Source organism: Lampetra planeri, chromosome 65 (assembly GCF_965212315.1).
Source record: "Lampetra planeri chromosome 65, kcLamPlan1.2.h2, whole genome shotgun sequence".
Taxonomy (NCBI): Eukaryota; Metazoa; Chordata; class Hyperoartia; order Petromyzontiformes; family Petromyzontidae; genus Lampetra; species Lampetra planeri.
The window spans coordinates 3004731-3017115 of NC_136171.1; the positions used below are offsets into that span (position 1 = coordinate 3004731).

The 12385-nt window shown below is 42.7% G+C and overlaps 1 protein-coding gene and 1 long non-coding RNA gene across 3 annotated transcripts in view; both read left to right on the forward strand.

The window, feature by feature from the left end:
- The window catches only part of LOC144737135 (uncharacterized), a 131651-nt gene that overhangs the window by 50299 nt on the left and 68967 nt on the right, over nt 1-12385 (forward strand). The window lies entirely within an intron of this gene.
- On the forward strand, nt 6576-10879 carry LOC144737201 (uncharacterized). Its single transcript, XR_013588910.1, has 3 exons — nt 6576-6773; nt 8259-8307; nt 10769-10879. It is a non-coding gene; the product is annotated as an uncharacterized LOC144737201 (long non-coding RNA).

The following is a 12385-nucleotide window of genomic DNA, read 5'->3' on the forward strand; positions in this document are numbered from 1 at the left end:
GGTGGGGTAAATTAGTGGATGCCAATATTGGAGGCTAAAATGTATTATATGGCCATTCAAAGTTATTCCATGTTATTGCAAGGCCTGTGGGTAAACCACATTTGTGGTCTTCTATTGGGAGCAAGTATGAAAAGGTTCCTGCTTGCCCCAACCCTGGAACATGCATGTAAAGCTGCCTATGGGAGAAACAGGGAGTTAGAAGGTCAACCCCTGCAATCTGCAGCGACTGACCTTGTGACTTCTTGATGGAAATTTCCAAGGGCACACCCTGTCATTATAGTTGCCTCGATTACATTAGAAAGGAGCTTTCTCACACAGAGCCGACCTCCATTGCAGGATTTTGGATAATCCAGATTCCTTAGCAGCATGAGAAGGGAACCTTTCTTTAGGACAAATAATGAGGTAGCATTCCTGGTGGCTGCAATTAATTCAGAAACGCTGTAGGATAATGTACTGCCTGGTCTGTTTCAAGAACGGTGTCAATTGACATGTATGTCCATTCTTCACCAGGTATCTGCTTAAGGATATAGTCATTGATACTGTTTACTGTATAATTTTTACGTGCAAGGAAGGCTCTTCCACAGTTGAGCCAGTTATGATAGGTGGGATCCTGGAAGTGATTGAGTATTTTGGGGAAAACTTTTAAAGCTCTGGACCTGTGTTAACGACAGCGCCACGGTTGGCTAGGATGGTCACATGCCCAATTTGATCAACTGGGAGATTGCCATTGCTTATTCGCTGTAAGAAGTCTATGGTCACTATGCTGAGTGGGGGGGGGGTAACCTAGAAGGTAAAAAATCCTGGATCACCCTGAAAAGGTTTCAGGTCTCTATCTTCAAAACTGTGTGAATGCATCCTTGCAAGCTAATATGCAGACACACGTACATCCTCCTTTATTGATGAAGATATATATAGACGAGTAAAAGAGGCCAAATATGTGGGTCAACTGCTTTTTTAGTGGGAGTCTATACCCACTGCATTAATGCATCATTAAGGTGCAAGGAGGAGGCAGTGTGGCAGGTACAAAAACGGTCATAATAGAACAATCTCATCAGATCAGGTAAGCTAAGCAAATTTGGGCGTGGTTAATAACAATGAAGGAATTTGATTAGAGTATCTGGTTAGATCACCCCAGACCATTCACAGCTTCCCAACTGGAAGTACACAGGTTGTAATCCTGCTTATAGTTTGATTAATACCTTGGATGATCTTCTGGGGGGGATTATCCTGCCATATGAATGTGTAATTTGAAACTATCGTCTCACAACGGCCGACATGTGAAATCAGGACAGCTTATGAAAAAAAGAAAGATAATCTCTGTGAGAGTTTACGTTGTATAATTTCTCGTTATTTTTGTAAAGGGTTCTCGGGTATCTCACACTAGCCATCTTGCTGTCTTACAGGTGGTGGTGGTGATGGTGGTGATGGTGGTGTTGAGCCATGGGTCATAGCCGTTGCCACCGTAGCGTCGCTGATGGCATTGGTGGCAGCGGTGGGAGCCGTTTACTACTTCTGCTTCCACAAGAACGGGAAACCTCTGAAGTGAGTACCTGGCAACAAAACACTTATACTCTTTGGTTCTTTCGGTAAAGTCACGTAGTTCACGGTGTCCATCGGTTAACGTTTTTTGCGGTTGTCGTTTTGGTTCCCATAGGAGCCCCATGGTAATGTTGACTAACGGTATGTGTTAACGTTATGTCCGCAGGGTACCAATATAGGCCAATCTGAATGCTCATAAGTGTGGCTGAGCAGAGTCCTCAGCCAATCATAGACGCGAATCTATTAACGTTTAGACTTCAACTTGCTTTGTTTAATATTAAGTTTTCGGTTTCAGCATAAATTTAATTCCTATATTCGATTAATAGTTACGTCAGTTAACAGTCATTTTCGTTGAACGGATTAAAAAACGTTACCGTAGTAGGTAAATGCATATTTAATGAGAAACTTCATGACAACTGAATTCAGCCCCGTCTGTCAGGTCTACCTCTATTAATCCATGTTCCTCAAGTCAATTGTTAGTCATGTTCCTGACCACAACTCCCAACCGTCAAACCCCCCATTGGCTGCCCAATTATCAGCTGAGCCAATCATTAATATCGCAGGCATAAAATAGAATTACAAATGTTGTTAAAAAATAATTTATGTTGTAATTTTCCAATCTACGGCTGGGGGGTAACTTACCCATACTTCACAAAATCTGTCAGTGTGGGTTGGTGAAAGTGGGCAGCATAGATAGGGGAGTATAGAAGTACTGTACAACACGGGATTTTGCAGCACCCACCCTCTGATATTCACTACGTGGCCCAGGGGCAGCAGCCCCCATTGTTGAGTGATTGAGGTGCATCCCAGTACCGAAGCTGCCGGGTAATCGATGATCGACTGTATGCCCACATCATAGAAGCAAGGAGATGGTGAAGATACATATGCCTGCCTATCGCCTCAGTTTGTAAACCCTACGAATTGGGGTAAAGCACACGGTGGTGACCCATGGCACTCCTTGACAGTGCAGTGATGCATGTGTAATAACAGCTATCGTGGGTTCACGTGGGGGATTGGCTTGCCGGTCCTGCTTGTAGCCAATAAGGGTCGAGATAGGGAGTGTGGGGCCGGCGTGATCACGGCATGTCATCAGGAGTGATTGGCCCAGCCATTTGGGGCCCCAGCCAATGGGGATCCGGGTAAGAGGCGTGGTCCCGGGATTGACAGGGAACCATCGAGAACGGTCGAGATTGCCCATGGAGGATTGGCTGGGAGGACCACGTGACGAAGGGATTAAGAGGGAGAGAGAGGAAGGATCGAGAGGGAGACTGGGAACTGAACGGGGGCGAGAGCCACGCGCGAACGGGGCTCCGGGTGCCACGTGCGCGGTGGGAGCTGGGGGAAGTCCGCCGCCACTACGTTGTCTGCCAGCAACGGAGCGTGTGGGAGCAAGTGTACCGTGAAGTGAAAATAAAGAGGACCGATTCCAAATCCGTCTCCGGCGAATTATTACACATGGTAAAAGCGTTCCTTATCAATATACAGCAGACTCTCGATTATGATGGGGAGGATGGCTGCGGATAATTAAAAATCGCTGTTAATCCCAAAATATAACCATTTTACACGGATTTCTACGCTAAAAAACACTAATACAGATATAAATGATGTTTAAGTTAAGAAAAATGAGTTTGTTAATTAACAAAAAAACGTGGTAAAGTTTAATAAATTAAAACTCACAAAATCAATGATCAGATAAATCACTTAAAATTAAACACAACTGGCAATTTCGATTTAGATAGAATAATAACAATTCACCAAACGATGCGCGTGCTCAGTGATAACACTTTCCTGCTCCCGCACCTACTAAATGGATAGCAGAGCCACGCCAATCAACATCAATCAGACTCTGCCCACTGTTGTAACGATATGCAACTACTGTACTGTAGGGCGATAACGTGAATTTTGGATTAACCGAAGCAACATTTTTTCGGTTTAAGTAACTTTGAATACACATTTCCAAGAATAACAATGTATAAAGGTTTTTAGATTATTAATTTGGGTTCGAGGGAACATCCATGAGTTGTTAATTTATGTCAAAATCTCAGGTGCGTGGTTGGTTCCTAAATCACATAAAGCGCATGCAGATAATCGAGTCTACTGTATAGATTTAACATGCGCAAGTGTCCTGTCTGTCGATCATGCTTCGAATCTCGCGCACGGTACGTCATACAAAAACATAAAACGTGTTTTTCTTGGCGAGGACATTGCCACAAATGACATCAACTTTGGAAAATTTTCATTTTTTCTTGGAAATTCCAAACAAATTAAAGTCCAACACAAACTAATCGTAGTCGAAATATTCTGAGAGAGCGACTCATGTTACATTAGTGGCGTCATCCTGAAGTTGGGTTCCCCATCGATTCATATTTCAACGTCATCATCCCTTACGCCATGCCGAATGGCTTCAGCCCATATAGGGTGACATCACCCGTTAGGGGCTCAATGACGTGATAAAATCACTGCATGTAACGCTGACTCCTCACTCAACGTGTGTGCGGGGGGACAAGGGCTTGTTGAAGTTATATCCCTCGTAAATACAGGGGCAATGCTAGTGTACATGTCTAATACACGGCAGACGACATTTATCAATGAGTCTCTTCTTCAATCCACTCTCTCACCCAATACTTGATGGCGCTTCATGCTCTGTGACGAGTGGTTCGCCGAGTATCAATCGCCCTACACATTCATCTCTCAAGAGTTGAGATATGCCATAACTTAAATTCTGAATGTTGACAAATGGATCAATGCAATTGGCTATTTAAATGTTAGATAATGAACAGCCGACTGCAGCTGTATACATTGTTTGTGGGACAAGGATTATGATCGAAATGACACTGCTCATTGTAGAATGTATACTGTAATTAAAACTAATACGGCATATATATGTATATACACACATCATTGCGATAATACGTTTTACAATCCCTGCAGGCGAAAGGGTGAAGATGAAAATGACCAGCAAAGAGCTGCAGTTGAAACGGTAAGTGTTCAATTAAGTGACATGCATTGACACATATTACAACAGCACAAAGGCACTTCCACATCTTTGGATAATAATCTACCTGCAAAGTGTTCAGTCCATTCATTCAAGGACTACTTTTGACAATAGATTTTACGATTTTAATTGGTTCCCGCGAAAACCATTGCTGTTTGAAATTATCGTTATTGAATATAGGATATTCAAGTTAAAGGCTTAATTTGTTACAAGACAATCGGAAGTTGACCTTTTTCACCCTATAAACATAGTTACAATATTTAAACACACTCAACGAGAAACAAATTATTATACTCCGCTGCAACCACTCTGACCACATCACCGTAATCTGCCAGAAATTCCCTCTGGAAAAAATGGGGAAAAGTTAAGCGATAAAGCTGCTGAATGGAGTCAGTGAGGAATCACCCCCAGTGACAGTTCACGTCTGGGCTCCAATTCCATATATCTCACATGGTGGAGACTAAACAGACTTAGTGAGTTTTGGCAGATGCAACTCTCTCATGGAATCATGGGGGCGGCTTGTGCATGAACAACCAATGTGCTTGTCAGGAGAACCAAACTTCACAGACCGTCTCTTGAGATACTCTGCAGCACCCATAATGCACTCATCAAGATTTGACAATACCAATTCCAGAAGTGGTGGCCTGTGCAGCATATTGGAAAAAGACAGTATAGGTTGGACAGGAGACGCGACGAAGGAGACCAGTTAAAATGAGTGGCTTCTACTTTTAAGTAGGTCAACTTTGCTGCTTGTTCTCTGCTTTGAAGAGCCTATTTTTCTTCCACGGCCCTTCAACCGGAGTGAAACATCGGACATCATGCCGAACACCACACACAGCATAACCGCCATTCGCCACTCAGTGTTGGTGACATCACCACGGTGTTTATGCCAGGCTATGTGCACGTTAAAGCCACGTGAAGTGTCGAACAGCCGCTGGCAGGACGTCATGGGACAGACCCAGCAAGAACCATGGGTTGATTGACTGAGATGACTGGCTGATGCACCACCTGTGCCCCCTACTGTGCCAACCCACAAGTACAATGAAGAACAAAAACATTGGATGACAACGGAGTGGTGCTACATCACTTCCTGCCACATGATTTCTGTGACCCGATATTCCTGGAATGTTGCTTTTTGGTGAAATGAGTGGAATGCCTTGGGGTGCTAGATTTCACATGGAATTACCGTCATTGCCGATTGACTATCAACAAGACCAACGCCTCCATCCCACATTAGTTGACCGAATTATCACGCACGATTTATACGTAGGCTTTCACGACCAAATGTTATGATTCGTAAGTAAGTTTCTGTTTGGGTTACATCAGGAGCCTTTGGTAACAGCTGATAATGCTGGATGTATTGCCCAGACGGAAATATTGTATACAATTGTCACAATGTAGCTTGGGGTTTTTCAACGTTGCGGTGTGCTGCTAAACCAAATCGAATGGAATATTTGCTCGTGACAACTCGATTTGATTGGCGACCCGAGTTATTTTCCCACTCACAACACCAGGGTCAATTATCTGAATGGATCCTGGGCCTCCTCTACGCCGACTCAGCCTCAAATGAGTACCTAGTGTGGTGTGCAAACATCGCCACTGGGGAGTCAAAGACAACCAGGTGTGGTGCTAGCCACCTACCCTCTCATTTGCCGTGCTGACCTTTATTAGGTGCTTGCTAACAGCACTTGCCCCAACAGTCTGTTGAAGCTATACAGGGGATCTTTGTCTTTGTGTGCAATCTTGGGGACTCATTGTGCCATTTCTGACGAGCAAGCCAGTATAAAACATCAAGGTAAGTGAAAATAAAACAGATTTATTTTTCTATTTGTTACTTGATTTAACGTTTTTTTTACTATACAATATTTCTGAGAGTATTACATGCAAATGTACCATACAATATTTATTATTTGTGAGTTTAACAATGCTTCCCCTTTTTGGGTTGAACCAAACACACATCTTATAACTCTGACAATGTGCATTTAAATACAACACATTTTTGTATCCCGACTTACGATCCGCTCGACTTGGGAACGAGCCCTGTTCGTAAGTCGATGACTGCCTCGTACCTCTCAATTCTATCTCTTCCCCCTCTCATTCAGCCGCAACACAAAGAGCATCCGTATGAATACATCGACAGCAAGCTGCCATCCCGCAGTGTGGTGTTAGAACAGCCACCCCTTGGCAGTGCCACAGCAATGCCTGCATATGACGCTGTGCCTGAAGAACTCTCTTCTTGGTATGTTCTAGGGGCCGTCCATAAATGACGTCACGCACCTAGGGGGTGGGGTCAGACATTTGTGACGATTGTGATGAGGGGGGGGGGGGTTTGAGAAATGTGACGTCACATCAAAATGCGCAACTTTAAATAAATATAGACAACACGTTCTACTTAATTAAATAGACTTTTTAATAAATGTTTTCTCCTACATCAGAGTGCAGCGTCACATTAAATACGCACTACAATGACAATAGTTTAAAGCGATTTGAAGCATGTTTTTTTGGGGGGGCGAGGGGTAGAGCTTTGTGACGTCATATTTGAGGGGGGGGTCTGACTTTTTGTGACGCTATGTAACGACGGGGGGACAAAAATCCTCCAAAATCGCGTGACGTAATTTATGGACGCCCCCTTAGCATTCAAGCCGTTTTTCTATATTGACTTTAATAGCTGCCTTTCATATGTTTGTTTGGATGGAAAGAGCTCACCAAATAGTGTGAATTGGACGACTCACTGATGTTTCATTAACAGTTAGGTTCGATCAATAATTTGGCGAAAGTATACGAGGTTATTTATTGGCGTTTCGCAATACAACAAAATGAGAACTAGGAAGGGAGTTACCGTGTACCCCCAAGTGATCTCCATTGGCACTTAAGCTGTTTATTCTTTCATCGTAAATCTTCTAGGATAAATATTCTGATTGTGAGTGGATACAATAAGTATAACTTTGCCAACTTCAGAATTATGGTGATTTATATCCGTGAAATATTGTTCGTGTTATAAATTGTGTTCTCTAGTTACAAGTCCAGACAACCATAATATAGTTTTCTGGGTTAGATCGCGTAAATATAATGTGTCGTTAAACCCGCCACCATCCGACAGCCAATTAGAAAGGTTTGTCACGTAAACAGATCATGGTGTGTTGAAGAGCAAAGCCACAACATTTACAATCTGAGTGCGACTTTTCGCCAGTAATTACAACCGGCATCATCAGGCAGCAGCCAGATTTGTGGACAAATCCTCCTGTTTCGTTCCTAAAAGAGGGGTAGATGTGATGACGTCACTTTGAGCCCTTGAGCGAAATGGGGGGGGGGGATTTAATTAATGCATATAAATGACAATGGGTATCCCTTTCCAATTGGGTTATTTCTATGGTAATCAACATACATTACGCATGCCTAAAACTAGCCTACATCGTTTTTGTTTTGTAAATCTAATGCTCTTAAGTTAATTGCAAAAAAATACATTAGATCGTAATGGTTTGAACTCGTGTACTTGATTACATTTTCCCCAATGTTGCATATACGTTGGCAATTGGAAGTGCTACAATTTGATAAAACAAAGTCAGTCTAGAAGTTGACGTGGTTATTTGTCTTCAGAAAATGATAACAGAAGACAACAATGAGCTACTCATACTGTTTGTGTTGTTATGTAACTATTAAAATGACGCATAGATTTTACAATTTTAATTAATTCACCTTTTTAAAAAAAACTTCACTCTTTCAGGAACCGCATGCAACATCTGGATGAGAGAATAGTGAATTCTACCGAAACGGTGGGTGAATTTATTCTGCTGCCTGCCTCTTCCAACACAATGAATATAATTAGAAACGTCGAATGGCGTTGAGATCCGACCAGTTTACTAATTGAACGCAGCTTCATTGCATCCCATGCCTCTTACTAAATACCTCGTGAATCCTGTAATGCGTTTGCTGTCTTCTCTATTCACGGTGCAAAAGTGTTCAGAATCCTGAGTTTGGGTGCGTGCATAAGATGCTAAGAATTTCATGTCAGTAATTAGCCACAGACCTCGGCAAGGTAAGGTTAAAGGTAAAAACAACGAGCCTACCTTTACCCTACCTTTTACCCTTACCCCATACAAATTACCCGATAACAGGGTAATTACTGGGGTACTACACGTGAAATGTGTTTATAACAGGTAAATTCTAGGTAGATCGCTTTATTTATCTATATATATAAAAGGGAAATTTGTGAATATGTGTGTCTGTTCGAAATGTTTAGCATACTTTCCAACATGCAACAAACTTTAAATTTGGCATGTGGGCAGCTTCCAGACTGTACACAATGCAAAAAGTATAAAAACAAACTTTTGTATTTTGTGGAGGGGGGGGCGCAATAATGGATATATTTTGCACAGCAAGTGAGCGGTGACGTCACATCTGTGATGTCACCCACATGCGGCAGCGTCACGCAGTGTGTCTACTGACGTCACGTATCCCCCCCCCCCACCCTCCGCGTAGGCTGTGTATTAATTCAAGACAAGAATCCAAGTCTCAGGCGAAGCCGGGTAGTAAAGCTAGTATAGAATAATCTCGATGATTCCAATTTTAAATGGAGGCCACGGACTGCGCCATGGAGCAGGGTATTTACCGGGTAATACTTCGTGCTACCTTTACCCTACCGGGTGATTCTTCCGCGCTACCTTTACCCTACCCTTTACCCTACCCTTTACCCTACCCTTTACCTTACCCCTTGGCATGTCGACAACTTTACCCTTTTACCTTTACCCTTTTACCCAGTAAAAAGGGTAAACTATCTTACCTTGTCAAGGCCTAGTTAGCCGGATGAAGGGTCGGGAGACAGTGACCCAGGATAAGCGGCATAACCTCTACAGACTAGATGGGAGCCGGACTCGCTCGTTCGGGTCGTCTATTATGTTTTTCTTAATGTCAGGCGCATTTCGGTTATATCCCTCCCTCCCCTTGTCATCCACCCCCCCTTAAAAAGAAAACTACATTAAACCTTTCTTTGGGACCCCATCTCATTTGGGGCAGCGAGGGGTCCCACTCCCCATCTCTTTATCCCCTGCTTTTCACGACGGATTTATTTTATGTTGACGGTGTGTGTACGTGCGTCACGACGCGATGTAACGGGCGCCCGCGCATTGCCTGAATACAAATATAATTAAATCTTGTAAACGATAGTGTAAAAAATATATGATAATTTCATGTCAAGATCTCATGCAACTTGTAAGTTCATATTGGAAGAAGAAAAAAGTGTTTTAAACAATCAATGAGGTTGTGATTGGTGGGGGTGCATGTGCAGGATGGTCGGGAGGTGGGGGTGGTCAGGATATAATTGATATGAGCATTAGAGTGACACCCAGAGGCCAGAAACCACGAGAAAGACTCCAAAGTCAGATGGCAGGATGCAGTAAGAGCAGACCTTGCAGGTTCAGTGTTCACTGCGGAAACAGCTGATATATTTGGCAGCGAGAGATTATAATCTATGGCAGAGAATGGTGGCATGAATATGAAATCTTCCTCTTCGATGTTTTGACTAGTGACCTCTTAACCTTGATACGCCTACCAACTCTCTTACATACTATGGTATATGTAGACCAATTTACCGTTGATCCTTGGTGTAACCAGCGGCCACTTTTGAGTCGTCACTTCCTTGCTCTCTTGCCGGACAGGGTAGAGTCTGTACTCCTATAAAGCAGTAGTTGTTGCATTCCTGAAGAACACCGCGTTATGGAAAAATTGCGTTTTAATACATAATATCGGGTAAAGCACAGTCCGTGATAACGTGTGAGATGTGTACGGAGGTCGAACAAAAACTGAGGCACGTGGGTAGCATCTAGAAGCATCCAGCAACATCCCGCCTTATGTCATGCTACGCCAAGGCAGCCGTACAAACCGCTTATTCTTACTCGCGCGACGTAGTTCCGTTCACTCGATTGCTTTATATAAAATTTGCATCCGTGTTATGAAAAATATGTTCCCGAATACATGAATTACATGATATGTAATTCGCGTTACACAGCACGTAGAACACTGTAATCCTGCCTGCTTCTGTGACCACGTGGGGCAACGCTCGCACCAATTGAATTCCCTGTGCATTAAGAGCTCCTATGAATTATTTTTGCATAACCACGCAGGAATAATGCTCGTTGCGTTGATAACATTTGATTTTTAAACAACTTCTGTTCCAAAGAATATTGTGTCTGAATTTAACCCCTAATCGTGTACTTTCCGCGAAATATCCCATTGCAGAACCCACCAAACCAAACGGCCAGTAGTCACTACGAGGTAAGAGCTTCATACACAGCGAGAAATCTGTTAACTAAGGATGACTTGGAACAATGTAATATAATTACATTTAGATGGACTATACTCTTTGGTTATTTCAGTAAACTCACGTAGGTATAAAATAAAATCTCACATAGGTATAAAATAGAATAAACTTCAAATCTAGATTTAGATGGACTGTTGAAAATAGGCAATGCCAAAGCTAAATGTCAAAGTGTCTCTGCTCAGACAAAGCGTGGCTCGGTGAAAATCTCCATTGGTGGCCCCGAGTCACGTGGTGCCAATTCCACATTTGGTTGAAATTCTTAGCATTATTTCGCACCACAAGTAGCCAACCATACTAATTGGAGGTATGGGTAGAAAGACAACAAACTTAACACAACAGCAAGCATTTTTAAAGAAATTAGTTTGCAATCGAGATGATAATTCAAAAGTGCCATAGCTTCCTGATATTGGAAGGAAAACGACGTTCCAGACGCCACAGAAGCGCACCCGATGGTCGATAAGAATAGTCGACGACGTCTGCCGCTACAATGTGGAAGTTCTCCATGTGGACTTTTTTAAAATACCGGATAATCAATAAATCATTATTTTAAATTGATTATTTTTGTACATTGTTGAAATGCATTGTTTTTAGTTGTTGTGTGTATGTATTTTTATTTTGTTTCAAGTTTGTCTACTCTATGAATTTGGCATAAATAAACATACAAATAGACAAAAATAAATATCCTATGTTTAAAGGTTACTGTATTTACTGTACCGTACTTACCACTCCAATCTTGAAGACTATGTACCCGTTGATGTACGTACTATGCTCTTCTTTCAACAACTTGTGTGATCGCCGGACTGATGTAGCCTTTAGACCAGAGCTCCTGCGAATGCCGAATTACGCACACTATGTGCCCGATGGCACCGTGCATATTTTCTCTTTTTATTAACTGTAGTTATTGGTCATGAAAATGTATATGCGTCAATTATTTTCATTGTTTAAGTTATTCAATGTAGTGTATAACGTATTGTATAGAGTATTTGACACTGAAATCAAGCGTAGCTATTTTTTGTCATCCACGTGGTTCTGATCGCCAGATTGGTTACAGCCTTTTGAGCCGTTTTGCCGGTTCGTCCTGGGACCTCCGGATAATTTTTAAAGCCAGATAATCCATTATTGTATTTTATCGACGCGTCGCTTAATGAGAATGCAAGTGTTAATGCAAGTGTGGTTTTCCACTTTATTTTGCAGCTTCTGACGCCGCGTGCGGAGAGCGTCTACGACAAATTAAACCACCCCACGTACATGAACGCCTGAAAGTGACCACCTCGGGAACCACGCGCGCACTTAACACCGCCGGCATTCAGCACTCACATGGAATTCAAATATGCAAGAGCCCATGGGGTTGAATCACAGGTTACATGTATCCACCATAACGACACACAAAGACAAAGATCCCACGTATAGTGAGTAGCACCTATGAAGGTCGGCACGGCACGGCACATGAGGGGGTGGGTGGTCAACACCACGCCTGACCGCCTCTGTTTCTCCAGTTGTCATGTCTATACACGACACCAGGTCCTCATTTGAGG